This window comes from Temnothorax nylanderi, unplaced genomic scaffold (assembly GCF_030848795.1).
Source record: "Temnothorax nylanderi isolate EJ_2023f unplaced genomic scaffold, tnyl_v1.0 TNYL_tig0603_pilon, whole genome shotgun sequence".
NCBI classification, from domain to species: domain Eukaryota; kingdom Metazoa; phylum Arthropoda; class Insecta; order Hymenoptera; family Formicidae; genus Temnothorax; species Temnothorax nylanderi.
Window position 1 is genome coordinate 36766 of NW_027249665.1, and position 17212 is coordinate 53977.

Genomic DNA, 17212 nt, shown 5'->3' on the forward strand with positions numbered 1-17212 from the left:
ATCGATATCCTTTTGTGGTTTCACTGTAGCCAATGAATCTCAATTTTTGAGATTTAGGATCCCATTTGCAGCGCTTTTGTTTCGGTATATGCACCATGACTGACGAACCAAAGATCTTCAGATGACTGACATCTACTTTCTTGTTTGTCCATACCTCTTCAGGAGTTCTTTTCTGTAAAATAGAACTTACGGAACGATTAGCAACATATGCAGCGGTATTGATGGCCTCAGCCCAATAACTCTTTTCAAGTTTGCCATCAAATAACATACATTTGGCCTTTTCTACCAACGTACGATTCGTACGATTCATCCTCTCCGCTATTCCGTTCTGTTCAGGGGTATAAGGAACGGTCTTTTGATGCTCAATACCTTGCGTTCGGAAAAATGACTCAAATTCTTCGCCGCAGTACTCCTTACCATTATCAGTTCTAATCGATTTGATTTTCCTTTCAGTTTGCGTTTCGACGAACTGCTTAAATTCTTTGAATTTTATTAGTGTTTCAGATTTTGATTTTAAAAAGTATACAAATACCTTTCGAGAGTGGTCGTCAACGAAAGTCATGAAATACCTCGCTCCGCCAATTGATGCCGATTCCATGGGTCCACATAGATCCGAATAAACTCGATCCAGTATGTTGATCGACTGATTTTCGCTTTGAGGAAATCGAAGCCTGGTTTGCTTCCCTTCAAAGCATACAACGCAGTCCTTGATCTTGTCGGCATTTCCTTTGAAGTTGATCCCGTCAACAGCGCCATCTCGCATCCTACACAAATCTTTATAATTAATGTGTCCAAAACGACGATGCCATATCATCGCGTCATCGTTTGATGCATGTGAGAAAAAACACTTAGTGTTTTCAGCCTGAAATTTATATACACCACCAACAGGCTTGACGTTCAGAATGCAGGCTTTATCTTTATTGTAGATTGAACATCCGCTTTGATCAAACACTACCGTGTTGCCTAACTTTACAGTTTGCGAAACTGACAACAAGTTTGTAGTTGGTTCAGGTACATGTAACACATTGTTAACGTTTACTTCGGTACTGTCTAATTTAATTGTCACATTCCCGACACTAGAAACTGTCATTTTTGAGTCGTTAGCTGTCACGACACTCGCTATCGATGTCTGCTTCTTTTGACATAACCAATTTTCCGATGATGTCATATGTTGTGAGGCTCCACTGTCAACATACTATCCGTCGGTGTCTGTATTCTTCGTTGATGTGTCAGAAGTAAACATTGCACATAACGCACTTTTATTTTCTTTGCTCGACGCTGACTTGTTGGATTTTTCATCCTTGTCCTTTGGTTTATTTCGACACTCAGTCGAAATATGTCTTTTCTTACCGCAAGTGTAGCACTTTAGTTTGCTTTTGTACTTTTGATTTTTAGTACCACTATTGCCAATCTTTCCTAGGAACGCACTTTCAGGTCGTTGCTGATACGCCGAATCCATGAGCTTTGATTTGATTACATCGCCGGTGATTTTAGTATCGCTATTTTCAAGACCTATAATCATTGGTTTGAACTGATCCGGAAATCCAGCCAATAAAATTGCACCAATCCATTCGTCGCCGATTTGGAAACCGATTCCTATCAACTTATTCGCTGTTCCAATGATTTGGTTTACATCACGGTCATTGATTCACAGCTTTCCAATTGTGTCGTTATCAATTTTCGCAAAAAACCGATTTTTCGCGTAAGACCTTTGTCCTCGTACAAAGTCTTTAATGTCTTCCACATCTCAGCAGCACTTCCCGAATTTTGGATATGCACATAAATCGACGTATCGATGCACAGGGCCAATCTTGCTTTTGCTTTTCGCAATTTTTCATCATCAGCTTCGGCGCCCTCACCGACAATGATGCATTTTTCGAGCCCGTTTAACTCGAGCACATTCTTCATTGCGAAAGCCCATGTGTGATAATTTTCACTGCCTTTGAGTTTCTCGATAGTTCCCCATAATTCTCCGCCTGACGCCATTTTTCCGTGCACTGCAGAATCACGTATCTTATTCAGTTGCCGGTTAAACTTTAATTCGCAACCAATGCGAAGAAAATGTTTCTCGCGAAAGGCTAATGCAACAAATGCGAAGAAAGAACTATACTTGTGACCTTTCCTTCGGAATTTGATCTTTGGGCTCTGGTCCCATAACCTGTTGAGCAGAGCAAAGAAACAGCGACCACACAGTTCGACAGTCCAACAGGAAAGGCAAGAAGGTCTTTATTCCATAGAACATACATAGATGGAAACGCGATAGGGTGTATCTATTGCGACGCTTTTTCCCCCGGTCTCGCAATCCGGAGGAGGGCTATCGTGGATTGGCAGGACGCGCGACTAATTCAGACACAAAATAATTGGGCGCCAGGTGCGACTGATCGCACCACCGTACACAATTCGATACAGCGCGATATCCCCGACGATACCTCAGGGCGTAGCTCTCTTTCAGGGAATTCGGAGAGAAGGCGTGACGCAATTAACCACACAGGAACGTAATAAAAGAATCGCATGTAATATATTTAATCAGTCAGTGTAGGTGTAGATATAATGTATTGGTAATGTAATATCGGTCAGTATAGCTGTTGGCACAATGTATCCGAGCAGATCATATTCGAAATGAGATCATGCGGTGAAGAGACATTAGCGGCGGCGGATCGACGCCGATACAACGAATTAACGCGAGGATGGTGAATAGATTACCGCCAAAATGTCGGGTATGCTGACGCAAGAATGCCGGATAACCAACACAGAATATATGAACGCGATGCTGTCGAATGTTAAACACAATAGATGGACGCACGCAAGATTAACGCAACAGATAAACGCAGACGAACGCACGAAAGGTTAACGCGATAATTAAGGTAACGCGGTACCTCACTCCGAACATACAACAAATACTTAGGATTAACGCGAGAGATAATTAAGGTAACGCGGTACCTCACTTACACAACGAATACTCAAGATTAACGCGAGAGATAATTAAGGTAACGCGGTACCTTACTTCGAACACACAACGAATACTTACGCCACGAGGCCGACTAATCGAATCGCAGTACCTCCGCTTGCGTCTTCGATGCGTATCCGGGCCACCTCGATTCCGCACGACGCAAAAATTATGGGCGATCTCGCCGTGTCGGCCACGCTGGCCGGCGATTGCCCCCGAACACAAAATAAGGACTCGTATCGCGGACGATCCCGCGGCTTGCCACGCGAATCCCGAATTCTTTCGCAAGTCCGGAGATTCCGCGGCCCCGCGCCGATCCCGACGACCTTCCCGTCCCGCCAAACGCAATATTCGCCGTCCTCGAGGGCCCGGATACGTTATTCAACTACGAGGCCGAGTGCCCTTCAAACTACGTGACCACTCGCGGCTCGCCGTTTTCCCTCGCAGCTCGCTCCCATTATCTCCACGCAAGACACGCTACGACCATCCCGATTCACGCGACGAGACGCGACACAATTCTTCCGATCAACACGATGAAACGCGACACAATTATTCCGATTAACACGATGAAACGCGACACAATTATTCCGATTAACACGATGAAACGCGACACAATTACTCCGATTAACACGAGTGGACACGACACGATCAATTCGACTCACATAACTCCACGCCACGCGACTGTCGGCCGCGGCGGCACTCTCGGGGAGGGCACGATTGGTCTCTACTTACAGAAGAGCTCACTCTCGGCGGGGCCCTTGCACGATTTCCGACACGATTCTCTCGAATGCGAGCGCAAGGTAACGCACGCGCTCATACCGTCGTCCACAGGCAATTCCTGCAGCACCTAGGTAACCGATACGTGCCTGGGGCCAGCGCCTCGAGCGAACCCTCTTTCCTATCGCGGGGACGCCAGGGTGGTGACCTTACAATTCGTCGTTGACTCTCCTTCCGTCCGGGCGGCTCGTTACTCGGGCGATGCTTCCCCGTTCCTTGCCGGTACGACAGTGTCGGGACTATCATCCGCCGGGATCGCGCCGGTTCCCCGCGCCTGCGCTGTCGCGTGTCGCTCGACCGGATCGCCGATCCTCGCGCTCCCGGCGCCTAGGCTGCTCGGGCGCCGCTCCTTCCGGTGGCGCCACTCCAACTCTAGGGCGCTCCCACCGGCCTCTCAGCTTCTCGCGCGCCTTCCCTTCCGGCGGCGCCGCTCCAACTACCTCCGACTCGGCGCGGGCTTTTTGAATCAACCGGCTGTCCGGGCCGCGATGATTGAGCCGGCATTCGGGGGTCAGGCTGGCCGGGCCTCGGCCCCGTCCGCCGGCAGCCCCTCGGGGTGGCGGTCACAGGGCTGCGCATTTCCCTGGGCCGCTCCTCGGCACCCCGGCCTGAGTGGCATTTCGCTCGGGTGTGTTCCGGGGTCCTCTCGATTCCTCTCCTGCCGCTGCTGCGACCGAGTGCGGAGTGAATTCCGGCCGGCGGCACTCATGCGCTTGCGGGGAGGTCCGGGCGACCCGACTGCCGACTGTGTCCCCCGTCCGCTTCCTTGATCCTGACCGCTCTTCCTCGGTGCGGCTCGCGGCCGTTACAGGTTGGCCTCGGTCACCACCGGCAATCCCTTAAAACTTAAATGCTAATTAGACCAATTAAGAGTACGCAACCGCCCTCCCCTCGTACCGACGAGGAGGCATCTCCGAATTCCCCTCGGCCGAGCCCGTCCGGGAAGGAGACGCGACTTGTCACGTCACACTATATATATATATATATATATATATATATATGGGGCAAAATTTGTCAACCGGGACACCGGCCTGCCCATAATTGTTTTCATCGCAGAAAAACGACCTTGCGCCTAGAGGTAGCTATGGGTAAGAGCTATCGAAAGCCGTGTGCAACTTTGCAGAATTCAAAATGGCGGTCCCAAGATGGCGCTTCAAAGTGCCAAAAATCTCTTCGTTCTCATATAAACCTTGGATCTTTAGCTCATTCATGATTAAAACAGCTCTAAAATGACCTGTGTTAGAGTTAATAGTAGGTTGACCACGAATCAGTAGCTGGGTGATCGAAATTTGGGATGGTAATCCAATATGGTGGCCAGAAACTTCATTTACGCACCGCAAACTACTGACAATTGACCGGATCTACTTGAAAATGGTTGTGCGAGTGGTTCATGGACTGTATATGACAAATCCGATCCCAAAGAAGCAAAATCCAAAATGGCGATGATCGGAATCCAAGATGGTGATCCAATATGGCGTTCGATCCACTCTGTATTGTAAGTCACTGGAAATTCAGCAGATCCACTCAAAAATGATTGCGTGGATGATTTTGGGACTGCTCATCATAGATTTGACCTCAGTCAAGCCAAATCCAAAATGGCAGATCCAATATGGTGGCTGAACACTCCATTACGTACTGCAAATCCTTGAAAACCTGTCGAATCCTCTCGAAAATAGTCCTGTAGAAGTTTTTACGGCTTCTCATTGAGAATTCGGTCCCAAAGAAACCAAGTAGGCATAGACATGATCTGATACGAAACAGATGGGACCCTAGATTTTGGCAGAATAATCCAAGTTGACGAACGGGTGAAAGGATTGGTTCCTTTGATATGTCGATTAATTTGCTCTCATCAATGTCCATTGTGTAGTAATGATCTAGCAAAGTAAACTCGCATGTTATTGTGCTAACCCGTCCTCTCACGTATTCTAACATTATTGGGATTCACCGACTTCGTGGGATCCGTGGCATTCCTATATTACTATATCATTTGGTTCAAACATTATCTGACACCTACATCATTTCAAACCACACCTAATATCGAACGGTATCAGCTGTCATCTCCAATCAGAAAAGCTTTCTGCATTTTACAGGGTTAAGACTGTCTTTATATTTGAATAAAGCCTGCATTTCTTTTCTTATTTTTTTAATTTTTCCGAATTTTTTGTTTTTTTTTAATCGACATATCAAAGGAACCAATCCTTTCACCCGTTCGTCAACTTGGATTATTCTGCCAAAATCTAGGGCAGGGCTCGGAAACTCCCATACTTTTAACTGTAATCGACTGTAACGATCGCCCTCTGTAGGTGCAACCTATCACTAATCTTCGATGGCGCGTCGTTTAAACCCGTATTTACGTGGAAATATTAAAGTCTCGAATTGACTATCTTCCAAATAAAATTAATGCTCTCAGTAGAATTGTTTGCCATTAAATAAATAGTCATTAGGTGGTTAGATTAAGTGGTTATTAATCCTAATGATTATTTATTTAATGGCAAACAATTTTACTGAGAGCATTAATTTTATTTGAAAGATAAATCAATTCGACTTTAATATTTCCACATTGTTATTGTTTATTATTAATTATTAATTTTACTGATTATTTATTTGTTAATAATTATTATTTATTGTTTATTACATAAATTTCATTTTAAATAAAGTTTATTAAACGTAAAAAATTCAAGTTAATAATATCTTTAAATAGATATGCATCATAGATAGTAGAGAAAAAGTTATGAAAATGAAATATGTATTAATAAAGCAGGCTTAGAGTAATACAATACATGTTGAGAATTAATGTATCAACAATTATATTATTTTTATAGCGTTGGGAGAAATAAGTATACAATTTTTTGAATAAGACAATTAAGAACATTTATTTCTGATAAACTCCTACAAAGGAAACAAATTCCACTCTCTATCATGGCCAAAAACATTTATGTATTATGTGTTGGTGTAATAACATGTGTAGCAATACATTTTATATAATCGATATTTATTACTTTATTTAAAAACAGTATTCTTATTTTTTAAAATATATTCTACCTATATTTAGAATGTTTCAATTTATAATGTTGCGCTTGTCGAAATATAACATTATTACCAGTATATCTTTCTTTCCCAGATAATATTCTATTTACTTTTGTACAAAACGCATGTATCTGTAGTGATACTATATGTTTGGCAAAACATTGTTTTATAAAAGACGCATGATGTGAACATTTTACCCATTCCATCGGTTCTTTTTCAATTAACATTTCTGTTAGTTTTTTTTGTAACATTCCTAGCAAATGCACACGATTGCAGCAAATCCTGAATGATCTGTACGGATCTTGTAAATGATTGTAATATTTCTGAGCTTGGACATTGAACGAGATTACTATTTGCATCTATATTAGAATAATTAATGAATGTGGCGATGTAAAATTGTGTATGAGAAGAGATTTATATGCTCCAATAAATTGCCAGCAAGATGGCTTAACATTTCGACAACCTTGACTTCTAATAGCACCGAAAAAGTTTTCAATACAATCTTGATTAATATTACGAGGAGAAAAGCTCTTGAAATTTTCTTTCAAGATTAGTCGTTTGTGCAAATTTATAAAACCTTGTAATGTAATTAACCAATTTGTTATACATGGAACACGATGGAGTGGCCTCAATGTTACTTTGTGTACAAATCGCATATTCTTTATACATTTTCTTTGTTCCACCCAGAATTGTTTGTGGCCAGAATTAATAGATACTTCTCGGCGCCACTTAGTTAAATCACTTTTGCCTGATCTTCCACTAAGCGAGTCGAACAAATCATTCATAAAAAGTAAAAATTTACTTGTATCCAAAGCTTCTTTTGGCATGACTGACCCGTCAGGCATTGAATGCCTATATCTTGCTGCTGTGGCCAATGTACTAGCAAACGTTCTGCTAAAAACTTGTGTTGCGTATTTAACTTTCATTTTTTTAATAAATGAGCGCAACACATGGTATTGCGTAATCTTCCTCAAGTTTCTGAGTTCCGCGTCTGCACACATATCTATTTTGTATGCCAATTCAAGGTGGTCCCAATTAGCGAAATGACGATTATTATCGTTATTATTAATTACAAATTCCAAGTTCTTTGTTAACAAATTGTTACGCATACATTTTACTAAATGTGGTACATCAAAAATTGGGATAATTTCCATTTTGTTTATGATAAATTTACTTACATTTATTTTATCCTGATTAATAAGCTTGCCCTTATTAATAAGCTGTTGTCTCGTTTGAGATTTTAATTCATTAATAGCAGCAACGTTTGACGATCCTTGATCACATATTGTGGCAACAACTGTCAAACCTGCTTTTTTGGCAGCTAAAATATGAGACTTAATGAGCTTGACAAGTGGAAAAGTTTTCATCTGAGATGCAGCAAATGTAAAACTGAAAGGCATCTTCCAATTTCTATAAATTCCCTTGAGCATGAATACTAAAGCGTGATCCGCGAATGCTGAAGTTCTGCAAGTACCCCAATCTTCGAAACCAACAATTTTGTCTACATTTGCATCATATTGTAAATATGCCGATATGCTTATTTCATCCCATATTAATACTACCAATTTATTTTTTTCATCTGTTATCTTATTTACACAATTTCTTAATGATTTTAAAATTGTGTGGTTCACACCAGTATCCATTGCCAAATGACTCAACATTTTACGCAATGTTCTTACAGATGGCAAAATAAACATTGATTTGAGTAAATGGTAACACTGACCAGATGCTTTATAAAAACTTAATGCTAATGCCTTTTCTTCTTTAGTGAAACGTCGACCATTGGGAGCAATATCACTCATACGCAACTGTAATTTAAAGAAAGTTAGTTGCCTGGAATTTAATTTTTTAGCAAATAAATTAAAATCTTGTTCTTTAAACATTTTTTTCGCGGCTGCAAGTCGTTGCTTAAAAGAAAAACATTTACGTTTATAATAACTTGCAATATTTCGAAATTTTTTAGCCATTTCATACATTTTTGTGGCTTCTGGACAAGATTTAACAGCGTGCAATTTCCTTTTTGATAAAATATGACCTGTTTTGCATGTAGTACAGTTGCGTTGTAGGTTGTCAGAGCTGCTAATTGTAGGTTGTCGAAGCTCTGAAATAGCAATAGATTCACGAGATGTCTGAACATTAGAATTTCTTGCAATTTCTTGCTCTCCAATTACATTGCAGCTTGTAATTGTCGAAGGTTCACTGTATGCGTACATATCTGCAACTTGTGGTGTATCAAAAGAAAGAAGCAATGATGGCATTGCTTCTTTCATTAACATTGGTTTGCATGTTCCAGGTATGTAAGCATTTTCCTGAAAATGAAGCTTGCAAACATAATAAGATTTACTTAAAGTCTGGTAATTCATGTCTTTTAAAGCATCGTTACAAATAATTCGTTTCCAAGCTTCACATTTCGCGGGATCTTTTGGAAACCTGTGTTTTGTTATGCCTGTTCTTCCTGACTTGCATCCTGGAACAACACACCGTCCTCCTGCAGCAGCTGCACGTTTTGGTGGCGACATTCTTTTGATAACTGAAACTAATAAGTATATATAATATAAATAAAGTATATATAATATAATATAAATAAACTATTATCATGTTTCGTGTTCAAGTTATTTAATAAAATTTAATAAAATATTTAATAAAAAACATTTTTTAGAAGAACTTTTTTACTTATGCTTTTTTTAAATAAAGGCAAAATGTTAATTCTTATGCTTTGTTGAATATAATGTATAATTAGGATAAACTTGATAAATATAGACATTAAGATAGTATGGACATTGCCTTAGTGTCTATTATTTAACAAATTTTCATAGATACTTACGTTACATGAAATAATCTAAAATGCTTGATTCCTGTTGATATTCGATTAATTTTGATCCACAGTTTTTCCTAGAAATATAAGCGTAAAATATTATTTATTTTATACTATATTTATTTTTAAAATACACAATCTAATACCTTATATAGATTGAGATAGACATACCTTTTGTATAGCTGTATAACTTCGTTTCGGGGTGTTTTCTGTTTTATTCATATGAACGTAACGTTGCTTCGAGTAACGTGAATAACGTTATTATATCATGAATACACTTTTTCTTTTTCAGTGTTCCCCGATAGGTTTTTCCGAATCGTTAATAATTCTTCAGAAACTTTCTAGAATTTTTGGATGCAACCGTGAAATGTCGTGAATACACTTCTTCTTCTTTAATGTTCCCCGATAGGTTTTTCCGAATCGTTAATTCTTCAGAAACTTTCTAAAATTTTTTGATACAACCTTGAATTGTCGTAAATACACACTATTCTTGCGAATCTTGCGGGCGTAAGTTTGATTGCGTAACCTATAAAAAGATGCATCTCAGAGAGCTAAGTTACATATATATTACGTCAACAGCGCGCTCTTCAGGTGCAACCTATCACTACCACTGTGTAATCGCCCCTCCATAGGAGTTTCCGAGCCCTGGTCAGATCTATGATGAGCAGTCCCAAAATCATCCACGCAATCATTTTTGAGTGGATCTGCTGAATTTCCAGTGACTTACAATACAGAGTGGATCGAACGCCATATTGGATCACCATCTTGGATTCCGATCATCGCCATTTTGGATTTTGCTTCTTTGGGATCGGATTTGTCATATACAGTCCATGAACCACTCGCACAACCATTTTCAAGTAGATCCGGTCAATTGTCAGTAGTTTGCGGTGCGTAAATGAAGTTTCTGGCCACCATATTGGATTACCATCCCAAATTTCGATCACCCAGCTACTGATTCGTGGTCAACCTACTATTAACTCTAACACAGGTCATTTTAGAGCTGTTTTAATCATGAATGAGCTAAAGATCCAAGGTTCATATGAGAACGAAGAGATTTTTGGCACTTTGAAGCGCCATCTTGGGACCGCCATTTTGAATTCTGCAAAGTTGCACACGGCTTTCGATAGCTCTTACCCATAGCTACCTCTAGGCGCAAGGTCGTTTTTCTGCGATGAAAACAATTATGGGCAGGCCGGTGTCCCGGTTGACAAATTTTGCCCCATATATATATATATATATATATATATATATATATATATGTATAAGGAACATGAAGAACACAAAGTGCATAGAGAACACAAATAACATCTATAAGTAGTTTGCTTCAACACATAAGGCACCCCGTAGGCGCCCTTCCAATATCGACTTATTGTTTCTAGCTAAAGATCTGAATTGCGACTTTATGTGTGTAACGGCAAACGAGCTTTCTTCCAATCACCTTCCCTATTTCCCTGCGTTATTCTTTGACAGATGTACCGCCCCAGTCAAACTCCCCGCCTGGCAGTGTCCTCGAATCGGATCACGCGGGAGTATTAACGGCGATCGGCCGCGAGGCCTCACGCCACTCTGACACGCTTGGCTCTAGAACACCGTGACCGCCGGGGCACGAAGCCCTCGGGGCACGCGCTCCGTCTCTGAGTAAGTAAGGAAACGATGAAAGTAGTAGTATTTCACCGGAGATGTTGCCATCTCCCACTTATGCTACACCTCTCATGTCTCCTTACAGTGCCAGACTAGAGTCAAGCTCAACAGGGTCTTCTTTCCCCGCTAATTTTTCCAAGCCCGTTCCCTTGGCAGTGGTTTCTATTAAACTTAGAGAAATAAAAAATTAAGAGAAAATCAAATTAATCACATAAGGTCAACTGGGAAGGTTTTAATCTTGCTACAAGTAGATGGAAAATTAGACATAGCCTGCAAAACCAGGAATCGATAGATTCCTGCATTCATGAACTGCAGCAGTTTCTCTGTGGGCCTTGAGAAAGTCCACCGAGGTGCAAAATCATAACTTTAACTATCTAACATCAGATCTGACCGTAGCTTCAGAAATTAACAAGCTTATCAAACTCCGTAACTATTATCGGAGAAAATATCAACATCTTGGCTCTGACAAATATAAGCGTTATCGAAACGTTCTTAACAATATTATCCAAAACAAGTTAAATGGAGCCAAAGATAAGAAATGGTCGGAGCGTTTAAAAAGAACCAAGATTAGTGATAATAGCATCTGGGGACTGTGGAGGTCGCTACAGAGAAATAAAACTCCTGTACCACCTTTCGATCTTGGAAATAACTCGTTTGCGTATAACCGAACTATTGGCGCAAAATTTCCCAAAAGTATATCAAGAGGCGGACAGTCTTACTTCTCCATTCGATAATGTAGTAAATCAGTACGTTGAACATCTAGATGAAAAGACACCTCAATGTGATCTAAAATTTATTACGCCACGCTTAATTTTTGACATTATCAAGTCTTTTCCTAACAATAAAGCTCCTGGCTCAGATAAGATAACTACTGCAATGCTTAAAAAGTCATCGTATAAAGTCGTAATTCAGATCTATTACATAATCTTAAACTCATTTCGATTGTTTTACTTTCCTTCGTGTTGGAAGACAGCTAAAATACTTGCATTTCCTAAACCGGGTAAGCCGCACACTTCTCCGGCTAATTACAGACCCATTAGCCTTTTAAGTTCTTTAAGCAAAGTATATGAGAGGGTCTTACTTACGCGGATTGATGCCTTTTTATCCGAAAATAATATCATAATTAATGAACAATTTGGCTTTAAGACGCGCCATCCAACCATACAACAATTGCTTAGAGTTACCGAATTTTTCGCTTTGGAGATCAACAAAAAGAGAAGCTCAGCCATGGTATTACTAGACATACAAAAAGCCTTTGATTCTGTCTGGCACAAGGCCTTGCTATACAAGCTAAATACTCTCAGTATGCCGGAATATATAATCAAAATAATTCGTTCGTATCTAAAAGATCGTAAATTTGTAGTAAATTTCGAGGGTGAAACTTCATCTATCTGTGACGCTATCTCTGGAGTCCCTCAGGGCTCTCTTGGGGCCCATCTTTTTTAATATTTTCATAAATGATATCCCCAAGGACCCTAAGACTGAACTTGCAGTCTATGCTGATAATACTGCCGTTTACATCTCCTCCTGGAGTCCGGCTTTACTCGTCAGCAGGCTGCAGAGACATGTTGATGCCATCGTGCAATTCTTTAGTAGTTGGAAGATGGCTATCAATAATGAAAAAACCGAGGCTATAATCATTACCCGTAAAAAGTTTCCTAGACCACCTTCAATAAAAATGGCAAACTTTAAAGTTCCTTGGGCCTTCAAGGTAAAATATCTTGGCGTTAACATCGACGCAAGTTTAAAATGGAATCAGGCAATCGACGATAGAGTTAATAAAACACAGGGAGCTCTTAGAAAGTTATACCCTCTCATTAATAAAACAAGTAAACTTAAGACGGAATACAAGCTATTACTATACAAGACTTGTGCCAGATCAGTATTACTTTACGCGGCTCCGGTCTGGGCAGCAGCACACAAAACACACATTAAACGCATACAAATTATGCAAAACAAATTTCTTCGCATTATCCTAAATCTCCCCAAATTACGCATCACTGAATTGCACAATCAAACACAAACAGAATACATAAATACAGTTATCAAAAATATGATTCACAAAGCGTATAATCATGATCACGATAATCCACTCATCAGCAATACGGGCAACTACAACACAAATGAAATTCCACTTGCTATTAGATGTAAACTTCCCAAGCATTTCTTAGATTTTTAGATTCGGTGTGACACACACATATTTCCTCACGTCCTTGTTCCTTTTCCTTCCCCCTCATTCTCTCAACCAGACTAATATTAACTATGGGTTTTTTGCAAGTTTTTCCCCAATTCGTATACTTGGAAATCAAAAGTCGCTTTCCATATATCATTTACATGTACAACACTAACTATTTATGTTTCATGCAGGTAATAGGCTCGTTCCTGGGTACTGCAAATAGCACATTGGATCCACAAAAAAAAGCCTGACTGCGATAATTCTTTGCTGCAGATCATCTGAAGTGATACCTCTGGTATCACATAGCAGGGGTCTGCGAAGCAATTTTTAATAATTTGTTGGATACAACTTATAAATAATTATCTAATTTGTTGTAAGCTTTATAAACAAGACGTATATCCATAAAGAATCTATAAAACGTTTAGTTAACATATTTTAATTATCCATCGAAGCTCTATGAAACATCTATGGTTGATCTATACAACGTCTAAAAGAGATCTATCAATACGTCTAATGGAGGTCGAATGGAGGTGTGAAATGCGGAACTACATATTCGCAGTCTTCGCACACGGAATCAGCTGCGGGCCCAACACTCTCGGTTGTGATTGATAGCCGCAGTCAGCCAATCAGCAAGCGAGCCGCCGGATGCGCTTCTCTTATTATTTAGGACTCTAGTCTAGATTAGAGACCCTATAATCAGAGTCTGGCCAACGTCCGACATTTTTCTTCAAAAACCCACGAGAGAGAAAACGATATATACTATCTCACTCTGTGGTGGCGTGGTGGTGGCGTAACTCACATAACCTGAAAGTACCGCGTGCCGGCACGTGCACTGTAAAATTTGTAATTTTCGGAATTACTATTGCGACGCAATAACAGCTTTCGTTATCAGTAGAATGAATGGAACTCTAAAGGGATTTCTGCGATTGTGTCCACCAGCACGCAATTAGACAGTCCTATCGAATTACATAAGTGCTATACCATTGCACGCGATAGAAGGTATTGCGAGTAGTACCAGTTTAACAAGTAACTGAATATCTCACACACATATTTCTGATATAAACGTAATGTTCTAATTGAATGTACACGTTTCTTAGATCATACACAGCTAGAGGATTGTATATCACCGATAGAAAAGAACTCCCTCAATATGTTCACAATGACTTAAGGACAAAACTTGGACATATTACATTGGTAAGTTAGGGAAGAACAAAGTAATTCTTGTCGTTCTTACAAAAGGAGGAATATGTTTGTTCCCCAAGTTGAAAAGTATCTATTTAATTTTCAAACAGATATATTAATTTTCCATAAATTAATAGATATAAATAAATTCAACATGCTGATATATTATTTAACACAATTATCTTTAATAATTTATTATGCTCCGTTAATTTATCGGAGTCTTTTTCTCAGCTGCAATTAGCAATTTGAAATTTGTCTAAACTTTATCACTTTAGATCACGTTGTTGTAATGAGGAAAGGTGGATGGCCCTATTGCAATTAATACAGTTACATCTAATGAAACTAACGTAACATACGTTGAGGATATACAAACTCCAAACGAAAGTCACGATATTAAAAAGTTGTAAGCTATTATTTGAAGCTACTTATTGCAAAAATGGTTGGATGTTCAGCCCCATTGTGCAATAATTCATCAACAAAGGGATACATTATGAAGGTATTCCCAAAAGATCCGCAACTTCGAGCTTTATGGGCACAAAATGTTGGTCGTAAAGATTGGTTGCCAATGGATTATTCATATCTTTGTGAGGTAATTTTTTTTAATTATTTCCTAATTATTATGTTACAATAAAGAATGAATTAAATAATTAATATAATTTTTATTCAAGGTGCACTTTGCTTCAAATATGTGGGAACAAAAAAGAGCTGATCACAAAAGGAAATTGAAACGAAATGCAGTACCCACAATATTTGGTTTTTTTATTTAAAAAAACCAAAATCAAATAGATAACATTGATAACGCACAATCTAGTTACAATCCACCTTTGTGTAATGAAGTAAGTAATGAAGTAAGTAAAGCTGGAAATAAAAAATATCAAGTTAGTAATAAAATGACGAAACATTATAAAGTTTATATTTATATTAATATATAACATTTTTTCCAGATTCTAAACGACATGAATAATGATGCATTGCAAACAAACGAGGCATTGCAAATAAATGATGACACACAATCTAGATCTAGTTCTAGTTTACTTCCGTGTGATGATGCTGGAAATAAAAAATATCAGGTTAGTAATGAAATAACAAAATAAACATTATAAAGTTTATATTTATATTAATATATAACATTTTTTCCAGATTCTAAACGACATGAATAATGAGGCATTCCAAACAGACGAAACATTGCAAATGGACGATGACACAATCTACCGCAATAATTCTCAACCTACTACATCTTCAACGAAAAAAATAATCAGTCGATTTGTAGTATTTAGATTAAGAATTTTTAATAAGAGAAAGTGTACCACATTAAACAAGTATAGATACGATAGCAAAAGTATGGCAATGCATGTTAAATAAATAATTTTATAATACTTCTAAAATTTCCGTTTATTCTACCTTTTCTTTACATTTTATTATTTTTTATAAACAATTTATTATAAAAACATAAATACACAGAACATTTAAACAGCAGATACTTGTGTAAATATATAATATACAAAATGTGAACAGATTTATTGAATTTTTTAGATTTTAAATAAATATATTATAAAGATTTATAATTAAACTACTATATTAACAATATTTGTACTATAAAATATTTATTTTTTATTGTGTTGTTAAAATTTTCAATTATTGAAATTACCATGATTCAAAATTCGGCGGGAGTTGAAGAGAAATGGCGGACCAATCAAAAGCCTGTTACCGTATGGCCAGACTCTGATTATAGGGTCTCTAGTCTAGATATACTATGTCTATGGCTATTACTTTATACTAAGCACTCTCTAAGATTTAATACCGTATTAATCTGAAAAGAGGCAGGTGCCATAATTTGAACAAGAAGACCTCTGTGAATATGAGTATACAAAAAGATTTAAATTTTTCACATCAAGTATTCAAAAACGACCCAATCTTATTCGAGAGTTACGTTGGAAAGAAAATTAAGATAATGATGAAGGACGAAAATATTCACTGTGGTGTTGTTTACACGGTTGATCCGGTATCAGAAAGGTTAGAAAAGCTATTGAAATTATTTTATTAGTAATGTATAATACATGTAATAAAATTCTAAGATATCACAGATTTTTAATTCTAAACTTAATTTTACTTTTGATGATAAAAATGAAACGTATTTACGTCTGTTAGGATAATTCTCTTTTTTATATTTTATTTGCCTGAAAAGCATAATCTTTGAAATCTGGATTTTATTATGAACTGAATGTGTGATGTACATATGTGCTTTTATGTAAACACATCTTTTTATGAAAACTCTTTGTTCATATAAAAAATATACGCTTTATTTTTCTTTACATTTATATAAAATTGTATTTTCTCGAATCTTTATTTATATTCATGATTAACTTATACTTTAAAAAAGGTATTAGTTTTTAAAAAATTTATATTTTGGAGAAGTTTTACAGATTTTATTATAGATACATTACTGTTTATAAAAAAAAAAATACTAAGAAAGACTCGAGTTACGCCTTTGATTTTTCTAGGATAAATGGAACTTGCAACGTTTCTTGTATTCTTCTCCCTTCCCTTCTTATTCCGTTTTAAATAAAGCGGATCGTTAAAGCTAGTTCGTCATACTTGGTCAATTGTTATTAAAGATGCCATGTAGACGTGCAAGAGAGCTGTACTC

General features: G+C 38.2%; 3 long non-coding RNA genes across 4 annotated transcripts; 2 read left to right on the forward strand and 1 right to left on the reverse strand.

The window, feature by feature from the left end:
* Positions 1 to 9736: 9736 nt before the first annotated feature.
* LOC139784268 (uncharacterized) lies at positions 9737 to 10784 on the reverse strand. Its single transcript, XR_011721524.1, has 2 exons — positions 10175 to 10784; positions 9737 to 10092 (listed from the first exon to the last, which is right to left on the reverse strand). It is a non-coding gene; the product is annotated as an uncharacterized lncRNA (long non-coding RNA).
* A 3334-nt stretch (positions 10785 to 14118) lies between these two features.
* On the forward strand, positions 14119 to 15001 carry LOC139784266 (uncharacterized). Its single transcript, XR_011721521.1, has 3 exons — positions 14119 to 14409; positions 14481 to 14577; positions 14841 to 15001. It is a non-coding gene; the product is annotated as an uncharacterized lncRNA (long non-coding RNA).
* A 334-nt stretch (positions 15002 to 15335) lies between these two features.
* Positions 15336 to 15941, forward strand: LOC139784267 (uncharacterized). Of its 2 annotated transcripts, none has more exons than XR_011721522.1 (3): positions 15336 to 15413; positions 15510 to 15635; positions 15706 to 15941. It is a non-coding gene; the product is annotated as an uncharacterized lncRNA (long non-coding RNA). The 2 variants fall into 2 exon arrangements; XR_011721523.1 differs by having other exon boundaries at positions 15384 to 15401.
* The last annotated feature ends 1271 nt before the right edge of the window (positions 15942 to 17212 follow it).